At 38.5% G+C, this 12,045-nt stretch overlaps 1 protein-coding gene across 3 annotated transcripts in view; it reads left to right on the top strand.

The window, feature by feature from the left end:
• LOC101519888 (vascular endothelial growth factor receptor kdr-like) overlaps window positions 1-12,045 on the top strand; it is a 189,421-nt gene that overhangs the window by 129,273 nt on the left and 48,103 nt on the right. The window lies entirely within an intron of this gene.

Consider the following 12,045-nt stretch of genomic DNA (forward strand, 5'->3'; position numbering starts at 1 on the left):
TTGTAAAGGTAGGTTTATTGAAGGAAAGATATTCCAGCTCCTGTTGCCCTTCCCAAATGGATGTAATGGTTAATGCCTAGTCAATCTGAAGCCAGGAATCAGAAGCTTCCTCTAGGTCTCCCGTGTGGTTGTAAGGTACCAAAGCTTTATGCCACCTTGCACTGCTTTTTCCAAGTCACAGGCAGGGAGCTGGATGGAAAGTGGAGCAGCTAGGACAAAATCCATTTCCCATATGGGATCCCAGCGTGTGCAAGGAAAGTATTAGCCAATTGAGTCATTGTTCCATATCTAGGAATTCATTTCTTAAACTCTGGCTACATCCTACATGAGAGTGAATCAATGGAAGAAAGATCTTTCTGTATCTCCTCTGTAAATCTGCCTCTCCAATTAAAATAAATCTTTTCAAAATCTTGTAAATATTTTAACTGTATGCCACTAAGTTGAGCAATTTTGTAAACCAGTATTTTTGAGGCTATGGAATTTCATGGAACTGCTTGCTTTCACAGCTTGTCTCTGATGCTTGCTGAGGAATTGTATGACCTTAGTTCACTTTTTGTTGTTTGTTCTTCTGTACATGTTTCTGTAAGTTTAAAGTAAAGGTTCCATTCTTCATAGGTACAACAGGTATATGAGAATTGGCAAGAAAATGCTTATAAAATGTTTGATAAACAGCAAGTTGTCAGTAAGAGATAAATGTTATTGCATACATACTCTAGTCAACAGCCATGAGAGAATATATTCAAGCTAAAAAGCACAGTAATTGGCATAATATCACAGCAGATAATCAGTACATATTTATCTCTGTGCCTTTCTCCTATTTATTTTGTTCCTATGGACAAATATCACTAATTGGAAAGTGTGATAGACTAAATCCAAGAATGAATAATAGGCTCAGGTCGGGTCCCAGGATTGCCAGAAAGCAAGACATAAATAACATTGTTGAAATGAGAACAAGTTTAGAAATTCAATCCAGGAGGCTGAGTAATCTTGTCCCTTGTTTTCACATGTATCTGGCCATCGTAATTTGGTTTATCATTAGAACAAGGCCAGAAAAGTGAAGTATCAGAATGAAGAATGAGGGGCAAAATGGCAGCTATCTGACTAGAACATTATTGAATACTTTTACTGCTTTAAAGTAATCCTACTTCCATATTATGCTTCCTAGTTGAAAGGGCTGAGATTCCAGAATAAATAGAACCCAAATAATCTTTGTATGTGTGGACGTGAAGAATTAACTTGATTGACAATTTTGTACAGATGAGATCTTGAAAGACTATGTGGGTATGGAGGAGATGGTATACTGGCCTAAACAGGGATCCACAGTGGGTGATATACTGGCCTGAACAACTGATGCTGTGTAAAGATGCTGGATTCCTGGTGACCCACACCTTCTTAAAACTAGAGGATTCTGAAGGCATTTTGAAGTCTCAGATGACTGAAATTGATTTCCATCCTGATGGAGACTGGCTGGATACAGTATGACAATAGTAAATAATAGCAATAATAATAATAACACCAATAGCAATAGATAATTAACATTCATCATGCACTTCCTATAGTCTAGTCTTTATGGTGTGTGCTTTACATGGTTCAATGAGACTATTTCTCAACATAATCTTATTAAGCAGACACTGTTAGCTTTATTTTACATACGAAGTGACTGGCACATATGTGTAAAATACCTGAAGTGAGGTGCAGATAGAGGGAATAACTGCAGCATCCGTGCTCTCAACAACATGCTGAATTATTTACCTTATCCTAGACTGAGGTAAATATGTACCATGTCCAGAAATTTGGCAATTCCTGGTAGAAATGGCTGTTGTGATTGGTATTACAAAAAGTCGGAGTGGGTTAGTGTAAAAGACCTATATGAGCTCAGCACTATGCAAAAGTGATTTTTCTTTGAAAAATTTTCTTTCTGACAACCATTGCATCTCCAACTTTAATAACATCAGAGGACTGTTATCACCTTGGTCATACTGAGGGTCAAACTAGGAAAATAAGACATCTTCTTGACACTTAGTAGCATAACTGGATAAAAACTGAAATGTTCAAGACAATTTTATTGAAACTTTTGAAAAACAAAACAAAAAATGACCTTCAAAGAGGTTGTTAATGGGAGTCTGGACACAAAATTATCATATAACACATAACATATTTTATCTTCCCGAAGGGTCTTAGATTCCATGAAACCTATGCTGAGGGATAAAGAGATCCTTTTCTCTCAGCTGTTCAGTTTACTCCAGTAGCATTGTCTGTGCATTTCTTGTTGAAAAATTAGAACCTAAAGTTTTTATGCCTCCAAACTGTATCATGTCTATCCTTGGAGAAAAGAACTCACTCAGATAATCTTCATCAACATGAACATCTCAGAATAGTTTGCTAGAATAAACTACAGTATAATGTTCATTCAGAAAATATACATGCACAGATAGTTTCAACTGTCAAGAAACATCTTCATGGGTCCAAGTACTCAGGGTAACAAACTTAGGGTAATCGTTTGAGTGCAAGTAGGTAAGAAAGAATCATTGAGGTAATTAATTTAAACTTTCAGAAAGCCCTCTGTGTGGAAACCTTGAGAATTTTCCAACCTGGAGTTTGTGTGAAAAGAATTGAGCCATTGGGCTGTTTTAAGAGTATTTTATGTAAGTGGAACTACAGAAGATTGAGGATATGTGAATAGCAGCATGTCCTCTGGGATTGGTTCTGAGATCAGTCTTCTTGATCAGAATAATGGGTTCACATTGATAGTCTGTGAATTTAACAGAGAGAGTTACCTTTTCCAGATAATGCAAACTGAACCTAAAGGGAGGAACTTCAGGATATGCTAGGCCCACGAGCTAATTAGGCCAGATAGCAGATGGCTGAAGATGAAAGATAGTTTAAACACAAACCATGATGACTCCCCTCTCCTTTATTTTCAAATTCTGTGAGAAGAGCTAAGGACTGGCGGGATAGCCCTGTGCTTCTGTTCGCAGTGTTAATGACAGTACGGGAAAACAGAAAACTGCATTATATATCACAGTAGGCTTGATGTCCCAAAGTGGACAGGTACACATCCCTAATCCTCAATATAAAAATGTATTGATGGTGGTAAGGATATGAAAATCAGTCTTTTCTCATTTGTGTTCCTGGGAAACAGTTGCTATTCTTGAATTGTGCAGTAGCTGAATGGGTGGAATGAGCTAGTTCTAAAAGTGTGCCTTAGTAGGACAACATGTTCTCCCAGTGCAGGGAAGGCTAGGCAGCATAAACCCGCATGGTTATGATTATAAAATATCCTCTTTATATCCCTGAGGTCACACTCCTTCACCAACATCCAAACTTCTATGTCTATCCTGATTTTTCAAGATGATTTGTTTCGTGCTTTGCCCTTTATCCTGAGAGATAAACTGAGAGGAACAGCCAGGAATATGTACATCTCTAAGCACTTAGAAATCTCAAGTCTTGATACCCTGTTTATCAAAGGCGAAAGAGCCCAAACATCATACATAGGAAGGAGATCCTGCCCCAAAGGAGAAAACATTGCATAAGCAATGCATCCTACTCTCCAAATCCATCACCAAACACATCTAATATTTTGAATTTAGCTAAGATTTCACAGCTCTAATTTCAGTTTCATTCCAACTCTGCTCTCCATGGTAACAGGCTGATAATTCCAGATACTTATCAAGCGCTCTTACCTACACTTGGAAATTGTTCTGTACTTCAGTCAGCTTTATTTTTCTTGAGCTGTTCTGAGAAAAAAAGGCTGAAGAACGTGGTCATCATCATCAATGAACGCTCCATCTCATTTCTGTGATATAAACACAATGATGTTTGTCCACAGGAAAACTCTGATCCAAGCCCAAAGAACAATCTGGTTGAGGGATCAGAAAATAAAGATGTAGTACTGGTGTCATTACTAAACTGGAGAGGAAAAATAATTTACCAATGTCACAAAATCTAAACTATGAGGAGCAGGACATTAGAAACAAACTAACCCAATTATACTTTTATAATTTAATGATGTTGTGAGAGTCTTTAAGATGAAATGGTTGGGACATTGGTAGAGAGAGAGAGAGAGGGAGATGTAAGGCTTGGTAGTAGGTAGAATATGAGAATTGAGGAAATCCTCCTTCTTTTTGCTCCAGACTGACTAAGATTCTGCCTTTTGTTACTTTGATTTTTTATGGATTTTTTTATTAATTACATTGCATTATGTGACAGTTTCATAGGCTCAGGGATTCCCCAACCCCTTCCCATGCCCTCCCCCCATGGTGGATTTTTCCACCTTGTTGCAGTATTACAGTTCAAATTCAATCAAGATTCTTTCATTGGAAGTATTTACCAAGCATAGAGTCCAGCATCTTATTGTCCAGATAAATTGAACAGTTTCTTGAGGAGACCATCTCTGGTCTGAAGGTAGAGCTGGCAGAATATCATTCCAATCAATTAAGAGTCCCAACATAACATCAACAACAATTTACAACATTATGGAATTGACATGGTTTTGAGTAACCAATATGTTAAAAAAAATGCAAATTCTTAACCACATCCTGTGATTAGCTCATTGATATTTCAATTTTAGTTTATATACAGAACCAGCTGCTATACCCCTTAAAATGGCAATAGGGTACTATTCAGCTGTCTCGTGTCTATTTTCATTTTAGTATTTAGCAGTTTATAGTGTTGAAGCATAATTTTGCTGAACTTGGCGGATTTTAGGATAGTCTAAACTGGCTTATAACTCTAACAAGACATTTGTCAACAATTAAGGTGCACAACAGTTTTAGGAGGGGTGTGCAGAGAAATCTTCAATACCATAGTGAGGAGTGACTAATCTTTGTGTCCCACCTAGTGAGGTATGAGTAAATCCACGCTAGCCCCTTCCTGTCTGATTCTAAGCTTTACTTGTTGTTGTTTGTCTATTTATTCTAGGTTTTTTTTAGTTTGTTTGTATGTTTGTTTGTTTGTTTTGAGGGGTTTCCGGAGCGATCCCGATGGTCATTGCAAGGGAGGGGGGTTCAGAGCCGGAACCAGGCCAGGACCAGAGAAAGCTCCCCTCCCTGGTCCCGAAGGAAGTTTATTCTTCTTCTGTTTCTGTGGACCGCTCAGGGCTCCTGGTTGTCTTTCCGATGATGTTGGTTTCTGCATGGTAGTGTTTGGACTTCTTCCATCCCCTGCGGAAGCTCCAGAGGGGGATGGGTGACCTCAGAGTTCTCGGCCTCCGAGGGCACTCCAATTCCCCGTGGCCTGCTAGGATTTTTAGTATGTGTAAATATTTGTTGCCATCCATCGATTTGTACATTTTTGATATCTTTATAGACTATCGGAAAATGGATCTGTATGGTTTCAGATTATCTTACCCCTGTTTTTTTTTTTTTCCTAGTCTGATCCCCAAAATTGTTAACCTGTCCTAACAGCTTTAGAACTAGTAAGCCCAAGTCACAAAATAGAAAACTAAGACCAATTTACTCGATTGTAAATGCAGAATGAGTCAGCCCAAACTTTCTTTCTTCAACGTATTCTAAGGTTTCAACAGCATATCAATGTAAGTAGCAGCCTTAGCTGAGAATCACCTCCATTGGGATTACTGCATTGAAATGGGGATCGGTATTTTCACAGTGACTGTGATTTCAGGGTAAATTTACCACATGTACAGGGAAAGGTATGGGTTGGAGTATTCTCACCATCATTCTAGCCAGTCCAGGTCTCAGCCTTTTCCTCATGTTGCCCATAAGCAAGATTCAACTGTACCTTTTTAAATTCAATCCCTGTAGTCATAGTGAAATTAAAGGATAGGAACTGATGGAGCTATTCTCTTCTTTGACAATATCCAGTGAATATTTTGTAGAATTGTTTGACACATTTTGAGAATTGAATGCAGAGTGGATAAAATCCAGCTAAAATTTTATTTCCATTAAAATAATAATAATAATAATAAACCATACAAAGCTTAAGGGTGAGATAAGAGGAGGAAAAGAGAGCATAATTTCTAAGTGATAGCAACACACTCGCAGAAGGTGTTGCAAACAGGCTTAGAAAGGGGCCCGGCACGATAGCGTAGCAGTTAAGGGCCTCGCCTTGAATGCGCCAGGATCCCAGCAGCCCCACTTCCTATCCAGCTCCCTGCTTGTGGCCTGGGAAAGCAGTCAAGGATGGTCCAAAGTCTTGGGACCTTGCACCCACATGGGAGACCCAGAAATCGATTCGGCTGCTTGGGGGGGTGAATCATCAGACGGAGGATCTTCCTGTCTGTCTCTCCTCCTCTCTGTATATCTGACTTTCCAATGGAAATAAATAAATATTTTAAAAAAACAGGCTTAGAAAGGAAAAATTATGAAAATAACCTATGAAAGCACAATGGCAACATGTTCCTGCTATCTCTTCTCTCTTTCTACTGGTAGCACACCCTGAAATCATCACAATACTGCTTCAAACCTTTCCCTTCATCCATTTTGTTAACTCCCCAGCATAGTAAGCAGTTGTCTCAAGCTGTTTCTCAACATGGGCAGAATAGGATCTAACCAAGTGGCATACACAAAAAGTTGAATGGATGTGCATCCAAAGCTCCTCTGTCAGGGAACATCCAAAGCTTCTTTGCCAGAGAAGCAGGAGAATGAAACAGAATCAAAGTCCTTCTAGTCTATGTTGTTCAGAATAAAGACAACCTGTAAGTACTCTGTAAGAATGTAACAGTGAGAGGGTGGCATATAAATTAATCAGCGTTTCCAGATCTAGTTAAATTGAATATTCCAAACAGGCACTCAGATGCATTGGAAATAAGACTAGTATGAACCCAATAGTCTCTCCAAACTCTCCTGTACCCCAAAAGCCATGTTCTAATGGTATCACTGAGACTCAGTTTTCTGAGTTTCAAGCTTTTTGAGTGGCTTCATTTCTGCCCCAACAACATATATGTACATATTAAATGTTTTCTACTTGTTTGTAGTCATTAAAATGAAAAAGGGCAAATATTGTATTTTCATTTGTTGTGTTTCTAGTCTTATAACCTATGACAGTAGATGAATTGAGACTGATGATGCTAGGGAAGTTAATATCAAGAGCTTAAGCTATTGGGCACTGCGAATTTGGGCTTCACTCTACGTTGACTCTTGTTACGGTTTCTATCTCAGTTGCAGCCCTGCAAGTAATAGGAGTATATTACACCCAGTCTCCTTTAGCTGCTGCTGACAATTTTCTCAAGGCTGTATGCACATGACTTCACTTATTTCCTCTTGGTCACAAAAATTTGTGGTGTGAAGGCTTACTGAACTTCCTACATCCTCAAGACAGGCAATTCATTACACCTGTTTATTTGTTCCGGAAGTATTCTGCATTGGAAAGGAATCTTGCAGAATTAGAGCCGAAAGGTGTAGGGTGTTACGTATAAGCTTTTGTAATTAGCTGCATTTAATGTGTTAGGATAACACAGTGCTTCCATCTTTAAGTCACTTCAAATTCACCTGGTTCTCTGTTTTCTCTTTCTTCTCCCACTGTTACAGTTCTATCCACAACATTTATGTCAAAGAATCACCTGACTTATATTTGAACATCTCTGGTGATAGAGAATGCGCTCTTTAATTTCTGAGCCAACCTGTTCTGCCTTGGATACCTTAATTTAAGAATTTGTCTTTATGTTAAATTTACTTATACCTACACTCAACATTCCACTGAAACCACAGCAAAATCTGTTTGCTTGTTCTTTCTGGGGACAGGCCTTGAAACATCTGAAAACAAAGATGATCAGTCAATTTTTCAGTCCTATTCATCTGGTCAACATTATTATTTCTGGAACTCCCGTGATATAAAAAACCAAGTATTTTACTTATGAAAAGAAACCAGTTCCACATTCTCTGAGATGTCTGCTTCAGATCCATAAGTTCAGAGGACAGAAAAGAAAGAAAGCATAGGGAGCCGAAAACGTTGCCCATTGCTTTATGTTAGACTCACTGATCAGGTCAGTTTTTACCATGCTTCTAACATGCAATTCACAGAGAAATTTTCTTGTTTCTCTTCTAGGAAACTTTGAATATCAACATATTATTCTTCTCAGAATATTATAACAAAATGTTACTAGTTAAGCTTTTTATTACTTTACTTTTCCTTTTGGGAAGAAAAAAAAATTTAGGTTTACAGATTGCAAGTTCACAGTTCAGGATGAAGCAGCCTCATTAGTCTGGTGCCTGGTGGAATGGTGGAGGTTGGCAATGGTGAATCAGATGTGGAGGAGTGATCACATTGTGAGCCAGGAAACAGAGAAAGCACTTAGTCCAATTTGGGTTTAAATAGCCAATATTCTTGTAAGAACTACCTTCTGGAGGCAAGCCAGTAATGACGACCTTTTAGATGCCATATTTAGAACTAATCTCTACCTTTGACTCATCAAGTATCAAAAATAAGACTTCAGAGTTTGAACATCTGCATGAGTTTAGGGAGCCAAGTCATGCTCAGTCCATTGCACTCAATTTCTGCCCCTCCCCCCAAGACTGGACTTTTTCTTACATGTAATCGACAGTTATTCCATCTCCTAGAATCTTAACTCAGTACAATGGTAAATTGAAAAGTCCATTGTTCTTGGTTTGGTCTAGGACTCAGGGCAAGTTCTCTCAGCTATGAATCCCCGAAAACTGAAAATCAAGTTACTTACTTGCAAAATACAGTGGTGAAGCAGGTACAGGGTATACATCTCTATTTTGAATGGAGGAGAGAGGAAACAGGAAGCATGTACAGGATAAAAGAAAGAACAGAATCCAACAGGGCAAACATTAGATACTAAAATTTTAAGTTCTACATCCTGAGAACACTGTTGGTAGATGGGTTGTCAAATGTGTGAGCAGCACCACCCCTATGGCTTGGCTGGTCATAGCCCACGCCTGTCACTCATTAGGCATTGCCCTGTTGAGAACTCTGGTGGCTCCAATCCAACATTTCTGTTTTTTTTTTTTATTGTCTTAGTTGAAGCTCCTTGTGGTGACACTGCCCCTGAACCCATCTCTATCAGGATGCCCAGTTTGACCAAAACATCCTGTGAAATAGAGGTGTAAAGTGCTGGAATTGTGATTCAGTGGATCGGGCCACTGTTTTCATTGTCAACATCCATTTTCATAGTGTTGGTTCCAGTTCTGGCTTATCTACCTCTGATTTAACACCCTACTAATTGCCTGGGAAAACAGCAAAAGATGGGCCCAATACTTGATCCCCTGCTGCACATGTGGGAAATCTGGGCGGAGTTCTGGCTCCTGGCTTTGGCCTGGATCAGCCCTCATCACTGAAGCCATTTGGGATGTGGATCACAGGACAGAAGATCTGCTTCTTTCTCTATCTGCCAAATGCAAATAAATATTTAAAAAAAAAAAACGGATTTTCAGAGGCACATTAGAACTTTTGTCAAACTTGATCCTACCTAGACTGGAAAGCTGTGTGCATTACTAAAACCCCAAAAACTTTGGGAGATTAATTATGTTATGGTTTAAGTGTTATTAGCTGTGCTAATATTAAGTTCATCTCTTGATAATGAACTTCAAGTCCATCACTTGAATCCCCATCAGCATATTTTCAAATGCAATACAGAAAGCATGGTGTTATTGCTAACACTGCAAAACGTCAGTCAGTTGTTGAGTACTCTGAAGGCTGAGGTTACTGACTTGAAAAAGTTTTGCAATCTAAAGATCAAGGCAAGATAATTGAGATGACACATGGATTGTTATGAGAAAGATTCAAGAACAACTGTAAGAATAAAAACTTCATGATGTGCTCATTTTCTCTAAATATATGAAGTCCAGTCAGTGAACATCACTGCCCTCCCTACTCAAATCTTCAATCACCTCACAAATTTATTAATACTAAAAAGCTACAGAGATGTAATTAGTATCTCAAAGTATCAGATATCTAACATCATAAGTATTAATTATATGAGAAATCTGTTTGGGAGGAACAGCTAAAAGAGGCTTCAAAACAACAAAAACAGGTAGAGCAGTAAGTGAGGCACTTAAGAAACAGAAGTGCACAAAAAAGGTATACACTTTGGAATCACTTGTCATTCATTCTTTCTACAAATTTTTATCATTTATCATCTATGACTTGAGGTGCACTGCTTAAGATGTTTGAGCTATAGTGTTGTCAAAGTACATTGTGATTTTTTTTCTCACAGAACTACATTCTGGTGGTGAAAAGAAACACTTAGACAATGAACAGATGTTTTATATTAGTGTGATAGATATATTACAGAGAAAGTAAAGCTATTAAATGGAAGAAGCCTTTTAAAAGGTTTGTGTAGATGGTGTAGAAACACACACACACACACACACACACACACAAAGAGATTGAGAGAGAGAGAGAGAGAGAGAGAGAGAGAGAGAGAGAGAGAGAGGTTGAATCTGCCTGAAACCAAAAGCCAGGAACTACATCGAGATTTCACACCTAAGTGACAGGGACCCAACTACTTGGGTCATCACACACTGTCTTCCCAGATGCATCAAGATGGATCTGATTGGAAAGTGGTGTAGCCAGGACTCAAAATAACACTCCAGAATGGGAAACTGGTGTTACAAGTGGCAGTTCAATTTACTTTGCCACAATGCAGGCTCCAAAATCTGTTTTTTAAAATTAATTTTTTTTTATTGGAAGGGCAGATACACAGAGAGAAGATCTTCAATCTGCTGGTTCACTCCCCAAGTGGTCGCAGGATCTGAAGCAAGGAGCCAGGAGCGATGAGTCCCCTCAGGGTCTTCTACAGGGTTGCAGGGTCCCAAGGCCTTGGGCCATTCTGCACTGCCTTCCCAGACCAGAAGCAAGGAGCTGGATGGGAAGCACAGCAGCTGGGACACAACTGGCACCCACATATGATTCTGGCAGATGCAATTCAGCCACAAGGCTGTCGCACCAGGCCTTCTAGAATCTATTTTAAACTTGATGAATAGCTCAGTAGATCAATCATATTCTGTAATAAAGAATGCCCTTACTGTGATGTTCCAGAGACAGATAACTACTGACAGAACATTGAGAAAGTCTTGGGAAGAAGAGTTTTGCAAGTAGCCACAAGAAATGATGATGTACTGGCATGACAAGCAGGGTTTCTTTAATCATGTGCTCTAATCCTAGTGCCTTGAATAAAAGAATATACCTCAATTATTTATGCATAGACATGAACGCAATGAATTGAAACTCCTAAGTCTGAATTAGCACACCCTGTTGTTCTTATCCATCAGTGAATCTCTGCAAACTGTATCAATTTTTCTGTTCAAAATGAATCATCTGTAAAGTTGTGCAATATAAATATGTGTATTAGACTTGAATTTCAAACTTCTGGGGAATAACACAGGAAAGGTAAATAACTGTTTACATCATTTTAATTTGCAAAAAAACCCAGGTAAATATGATTCTGCATGCTATTTTCCAAGTCAAAACCTGGGGTTCCAGAATTTCGTTTTGTTGGCACTTTTTGCTTCCTGCATCACACCTGTGATAAACTGAGCAGTGTCACTATTTGATTTAGAGCTGGTATATTTCTTCTTTCCTAGGGCAAGTGGACTCTCCTACAGATAACATGTTTTAAAAATACAACAGAAAGCATCTTTATTGTAAATGCCAAAGTGAAAATTTACTCATACAGCGGCAGCAAGAAATAGCAAAAATGCAAATTCCAATACTACTCTTTTTTCTTGTTTCTGGCATATAGTGAATATATTTTTAAGTGAATTTGTTATTACTGTCTCCCATTTTTAAATTAGTATGACAGAATGGCTGTGAAGGCATTTTGTAAATTTAATGATATATGTACATATATAATTGAAGATGATTTCGTACTGGTTGCACTCTATTGATCATATATGGAGTGGGAAAGGTAACTTTCCAAATCATTTGTATCAGTCAAAAATATTCTCTATCATTTTTCATAGGAATCACTAATTTTTTCATTTTTATTCATTCATTCTTAATGGAAAGGCAGATTACAAAGAGGACGAATACAGAGAGAAAGCGCTTCTGTTCACTGATTCACTCCCCAAGAGGCAGCAGCAATGGCTATAGCTGAGCTGATCCAAAGCCAGGAGCCAGGAACTT

Source organism: Ochotona princeps, chromosome X (assembly GCF_030435755.1).
Source record: "Ochotona princeps isolate mOchPri1 chromosome X, mOchPri1.hap1, whole genome shotgun sequence".
NCBI classification, from domain to species: domain Eukaryota; kingdom Metazoa; phylum Chordata; class Mammalia; order Lagomorpha; family Ochotonidae; genus Ochotona; species Ochotona princeps.